The 6,330-nt window shown below is 37.3% G+C and overlaps 1 long non-coding RNA gene across 1 annotated transcript; it reads left to right on the forward strand.

Annotated features, from left to right (window-relative positions):
* Positions 1,464-3,249, forward strand: LOC109232154. Its single transcript, XR_002068893.1, has 2 exons — positions 1,464-1,871; positions 2,931-3,249. It is a non-coding gene; the product is annotated as an uncharacterized LOC109232154 (long non-coding RNA).

A 6,330-nucleotide genomic window follows, 5' to 3' on the forward strand; every position in this document is an offset into this window, starting at 1 on the left:
ATCCTTTAAAAAAATAAAATTGAGGTGCGCCGCGCCGAATAAAATCATAAATTGTGTGGCCCTCTTTAATTACTTCCATTAAAATACTTAGAAATCGGGACGGCCATTTAGCGAATTTTCATGGCCTCTCGCAAAGATATCAACACGCTAGTTGCTTTAGGCTCGTCTTTTAATAATATTACCTTCTTAAACTCGGGTGCGCATTTCATGTGACCCAAATCCAAATCCTAAAACGTTGGATAAAATGTGTTTCGGATCCGGGTGCATTTCATCTGACGTGATCCAAAGACACGTTTTAAACGACGTTCAATTTTTCTTAAAATTAATTAAAAGCGGTAAATCATTTTAAAATGTACTATAGGATGAACATGTGTTTAAAATCAGATATTAGGCCAATTATGATAGTTTAAGCGACCGTGCTAGAACCACGGGATCCGGGGGTGCCTAACACCTTCCCCCAGGTCAACAGAATTCCTTAGTCAGAATTTCTGGTTCGCAGACGTCACTTGGAAAAGTCAAATATTTCCTCGATTTGGGATTCAAGATAAACCGGTGACTTGGGACACCAAAAGCCAAACCTATCCCAAGTGGCGACTATGATAAATAAATAATCCCATTTCGAATAATGTCACTTAAATTGGAAAAATTCCCTTATACAGTGTCTTTCGGGGCAGGTGTGTAAAAAAGGTGGTGTGACAGTAAGTATCTTGCCAAGGATTGGCTTGAAAGCGTTTTCCCCTAGGCTATGATATATTTGGGTGACGCATGTGAGCACATGATTTTTCCCTATATAAATTACTCCCAGAAATTCAAAACAAAATAATCTTTTCCATTATCTGCAATTTTGTAGATTTTTGTAGCATTTTTTTCGGTAATTGTTTGCATTTGTCTGCGCATGTTAATTTTGTTTAATTAATGAAAAACACAAAAATATGTTGCATTTTCATTTAGGATTTAATTCTACATTTTTAGGATTAATTAGCAAATTAGTTATTTTATAAAAAAGGAAGAATCACAAAAATAGTTTATTTTTGCTTTTTAATTTTAATTTTGATTTTTGGTAATTCTCCCTTTAATTTGTTATTTAATTTAGTTGTGGTAATCATAATTTAGAGTTCGATTAATTTAATGAGGTAGGACAATTTGATTTAGGAATTAATTTTTGATTTATTTTAGTTTTAATTTAAAAGGAATTAGAAAAAGAAATAGAAAAAGGAGGAAATAAAAGAAAAAAGTATTTTTGGGCCAATTTCTTCAAGCCCAAATGAATTCCCCCCCACACTCTGAAACCCGCCCCAAAACCGGCCCATACCCGTTTCCAACCCGCTCCCCCACCTCTCAACCCTAAACGACCCCATTTCAAATAATAGGAGATATAGACCGTTGATCTTCTTTGATCGAACGGTCTAGAAGAGAGCATTGGTTTAATATAAAACTGTCTCAAAATGTTACCCCCCCCCCCCCATCTCACTCATCTCTCTCTCACCCTCGCCTCAGAGACTACCCCATGAACCCTAATAGCTGCCCCCTTTTCCCACCACCACCCACTAGCGGCGCCACCTCCGTTCACCACCAAAATAACACCATAAAACCACCACGACCCCATCTTCCCAAATCCTAAACTAGCTCCCCTAGAAACCTCCTCAATCTCGTCGAATCTTGAATCTAAAATCAGAGGTCGAACCCCAAAAAACCAAAACTGTTCTGCCCTTCGATTCCGTGGCTTGAATGGCTATTTGCTCCCGTCTTGTTGAAGAATGAGGGTTGATTAAATGCAAAAGTGGTATTGTTCACTTGTTTTTATAAAGAACAACTGGGTAACATCACTTTTCGTCTAAATCAGTGTTTCAAATTCGTTTCGAGTTGAGTCGGTAGGTTTTCTACATTTTTCTCTTCATCTTTGGCTTTTCATCTCCCCACCACTTTCTTTTCTTCTCCGTTTTTATTTTCTGATTAGGAAGTTGATAGGAAGTTCCGTCTTAATTGCTAGTTATCTGATTAGTTCAGTGTTCGTCTTTGTTTTACTGGATTTTCAGTCTCCTTTGCAAAGTTTTTTGTTGTTCTTAGTTTCCTCAGTTAATTATGACCACTTGCTGATAATTGACTTAAGGTAGATTGTTGTTGAATTGGTAGTTTAATTTTAATTTCAATCTAGTATTTTGGCTTAAAAAAAGAAAAAAAATCATTACTTGTTAGTTCAGTTTCTGAGTTTTGAAATCACTCGGATATTTCTCTTTTCTGCTTATCATTGAATTGGCTGGATTTCTGACCCCTTTTGTTTTGGGCCTTAGGTTCATCTGATTCATTCATTTGGACCTGAACCTTTGGGTCATTGACCCATGGACCATTTGAGGTCCAGTGGTAATAACAGGGTCATGGGGGGGGGGGAGTAATTTGGGTAGTCTAGCTTAGGAAAATCTTTTGTAACTGCCTGGGAAGCTTCTAAGGAGCTGGGTTGGGGGATTAATAGGAAAATCTGATAATTGGCTAGGAATTTCTAAGCTAAAATGAAAATTTGAGAAGGGTAGAAGTGGAAATCTAATTTCTTTATCGCTGCCCTACTTCCTTGCCTATAAAGACACACTTCCTTGCCACTCAAGGCAGAGTTGAAGAGATAGAAAATCCAGAAAACCAAAAACGGCTAAAGTTCTGAAATTGCACTGACTTCCAGCACTTTTCCTTGATAAAAAAAATTGATCGAATTCTGTGTTAATTGGGTCTTTCTGATTTTTTTCATGAGCTAAAATCTCTAAAAGCTTCACATTCTGCACTTTGAGTTGAGAAATGGTTTGAATTTGGGGGTCCTGAAAGCTCTGTTCTAAGTTTTGCTGTTTGGTTACTGTTTGATTGGTTCTGGGCACTGTTTCATAGCTTTCCCTGCTGCTGCTTGGCTACTGATCTCACATTTCTTACTTCCTTTCATTTTCCAGGTATGCTTCAGCACTTGAGTAGCATATGAGATGTGAAGGGAAGCCATGTAGTTGATTTAGATAGTGAATAAAATGGCCTCTGTTTTTAAAAGATTTGATCATGTGTTTTCTTGTCTAAAATAACTTGATTATTTGGACATTATTGTATTCAGTCATGACTTATGCCGTATATTTTAGGAAGATGCTTGAACTTTGGTTTGTTATTTTAATTCTGGATTAGATGAACTCCTTCTCAAATACTTGTGTGTTGGGATTGTTATGATAGGAATTCAATGAGTGTTGTTGTTAGTCGAGCTAATAGTTTGAATCTTGCATCTTTCATTTATGTTTAAGTTTGATAACATGAATTGCTCGTTGAAATTGTTGCTGGAAACCCTGCGGTTCAGTAATTAAGTTGAGTAGTGTTTGGGTTGATTGTGGAATGCATCTGGTTTTATCATCGGTAAGGTGGGTTGTTAATGCCAAAATTAACATGTGTTAAAGAGTAGTATGGGTCCTTGTTCACCTCGACATTTCTTGTAATCAGGCATAAGGTTTTGAATTCTCAATATGGTTAGTGTTAAATAATGGATAAAGTTTCCTAGTTAATACATATAGTGTGTTAATACTGATTAATACAGGTTTTAATTGCAGCTTATCTTGAATTGTAATTCATTTATGCATAAAATATGTGTTGTTGAAAATTGGCATTAATTCAATGCTGGCTGTGCCTGCGCGAGTTCGATCTGCGAGCCCAGCGTAGGCGTGATTTCATTGAGGCCTGGGCTCCTCTCATGGGCTTGAATTTGAAAAGACTTGCAAAAATTAGAATAGCATATTTTGGGCCTGTTGAGTTTCGCTAGCCCAATTCCCTTGTTTGTTTGGTTGATAATAACAAATTTAGTTCGGGCTTTAGCATTGAGCATATGTTGAATTCCTGGGGTTTCTTTTCTTCCGTAATTAATTAAGTTCTTTGAAATGAATTGGAGGCGTGCCATATTAGACAACACAAACAACTTATGGCCCTCCAAGACTTAGTTTGAATTTATTTTTAAAATTGGAATTGAGGTGTGCGTGCCATATAAAAATTTCAAATGCACGGCCCTCGTTTAATTACTGTTTTTATCCTTAAAAATTGAGGCGCGCCATTTAGCGAATTTTCCATGGCCCTCACAAAGTTGAAAATGCGTAGTTGCTTTAAGCGCGTAATTTAAAATTACCTTCCTAAACTCGGGTGTGCATTTTATGTGACCAAAATCCAAATCTCAACAACGTTGAATAAAATGTGTTTCGGATCGCGGGTGCATTTCATGTGGCGCAGTCCAAAGACATGTTTTAGACGACGTTGAAATCTTCTTTAAAAATAATTGAAAGCGGTCTTAAAGTTAAAATGCACATAGGTTTGAAAGAGTTCTAAAATCAGATAATATGTCAATTTATGACAGTTGAGCGACCGTGCTAGAACCACGGAACCCGGGAATGCCTAACACCTTCTCCCGGGTTAACAGAATTCCTTACCCGGATTTCTGTGTTCGCGGACTGAAAAATAGAGTCAATCTTTTCCTCGACTCGGGATTTAAACCGGTGACTTGGGACACCATAAATTATTCCAAGTGGCGACTCTGAATCTTTAAATAAATCAATCCCATTTCGATTGTCACTTTAAGTTGGAAAAAACTCCCTTATACCCTTCCGGGGGTGTAGGAAAAAAGGAGGTGTGACAACGCATATGTGAGGTGACGAGCGTATATGCATGCACCGTGGTTATTCATGATATGAGTAGACTCTAGGCTATTGTATGCCTTGTTTGCTATCATGCTTCCTTAATACCATGTTTCCTACACTTTGTATGACTACGTGAACTATTATTCATGCTATAAATCACGTCTAGGTTATCTACTTATCTTTTTGAGACATGATAGGGTTATGTTTACTATGTTGTGCTATTTGCCTTAGCCGTAATCATATTCTTAAGAATTGTGATGGCACCTAGTCTCTAATACTAGGTAAGCCTAAAACATGATGAGATCAAATAGAGTAAAATAACTTAACTATTAAATAAAAACTGGTAAATGCCATAACATAGATATAAGGTGAATACAACAGTCATACATCCTAAAACCAGGGAATACTAAGTCATAAGCTCTATAGAGAGTACAAAAGATATCTCAAAATACAACACTGTTCGGGATCAAATAAACAGTAGTAAAGAAACAATCGAAGGTGACTCCGAGGTCTACGAGCGGAACACATGTGTACCTTGAAGTCTCCACAGCTCTGGCTCGGCTCTCTAGTGAACAGCATGATCCAAGGTACCTAGATCTATACAAAAATGTGCAGAAACATAGTATGAGTACACCACAATCGGTACCCAATAAGTATCAATACTTACCTCGGTGGAGTAGTGACGAGGTTCAAGTAAAGACACTCACTAGTCAAAAATAACTTGTGCAGGATATCAACATAAAACGGACAACGGAGAGCATAACATATCAGATATTAACCACCTCGAAGAATATTTAACAACAACTCAATGTAGAATTATCTGCTTTTGCCAACATAATAATAGGATCGGGGCACGAAATAACATATCAAATTCCACTAACAACTCAAAAAAGAAACTTAGGGGAAACTCATTTAATGAAAACAAGAATTTGATCATAACATCAACCCTCACTGCCTACACATGAACAATAACAAGAATCACCCCCATTATATTTCATAACAATCCCCGAAAAGCCAACCTTATGTTGCCGCATGCACATTAATAATGGAATGCCACCCTTATGTAACCGCATGCGTATACATAGCCACCCTTATCTCGCCGCATGTACATCAACAATAGAATGCCACCCTTATATCGCCGCATGTACATCTCATTCACAACACAATAATCAACCCGCACAACACGTGCCCAAGTGCCACAATGTCACAAAAATAAAAATACCAAAGTCGCAACAAGACATAGCCCACGACTCAAGAATAATATGTGCAAAAATCATATCAATAACATAAGAGTACGGGGAGTGGACACCAATAAAATATGTTTCACATAATAAAACAACCCAAATCAAGGCATATTAAGGTCTAATCCGGTAAATTACCACACACATGCTCATGTACACACTCGTCACTTTATGTACACATTGCTTCACATAGCACAAATAATACAAATTAGACCAAATCCTATGGAAAAAATTCCTCCACAAAAAGTTAGGCAAGATACTTACCTCAAATAAGCTAAGTCAATACCCTAAAATTCCCTTCCCGCGTGGATCAACATTCGGACGGCTCAATTCTAGCCATAATAACTTAATAATATCAATAAAAGCCATATGAAACAAGCCCAACGACAAAGCCAAGATCTTGATACAATTATGTAAAGTCAACCCCGAGCTCGCACCCTAGAACCGGATAAAAC

This window comes from Nicotiana attenuata, chromosome 9 (genome assembly GCF_001879085.1).
Source record: "Nicotiana attenuata strain UT chromosome 9, NIATTr2, whole genome shotgun sequence".
In the NCBI taxonomy this organism is placed as follows: Eukaryota; Viridiplantae; Streptophyta; class Magnoliopsida; order Solanales; family Solanaceae; genus Nicotiana; species Nicotiana attenuata.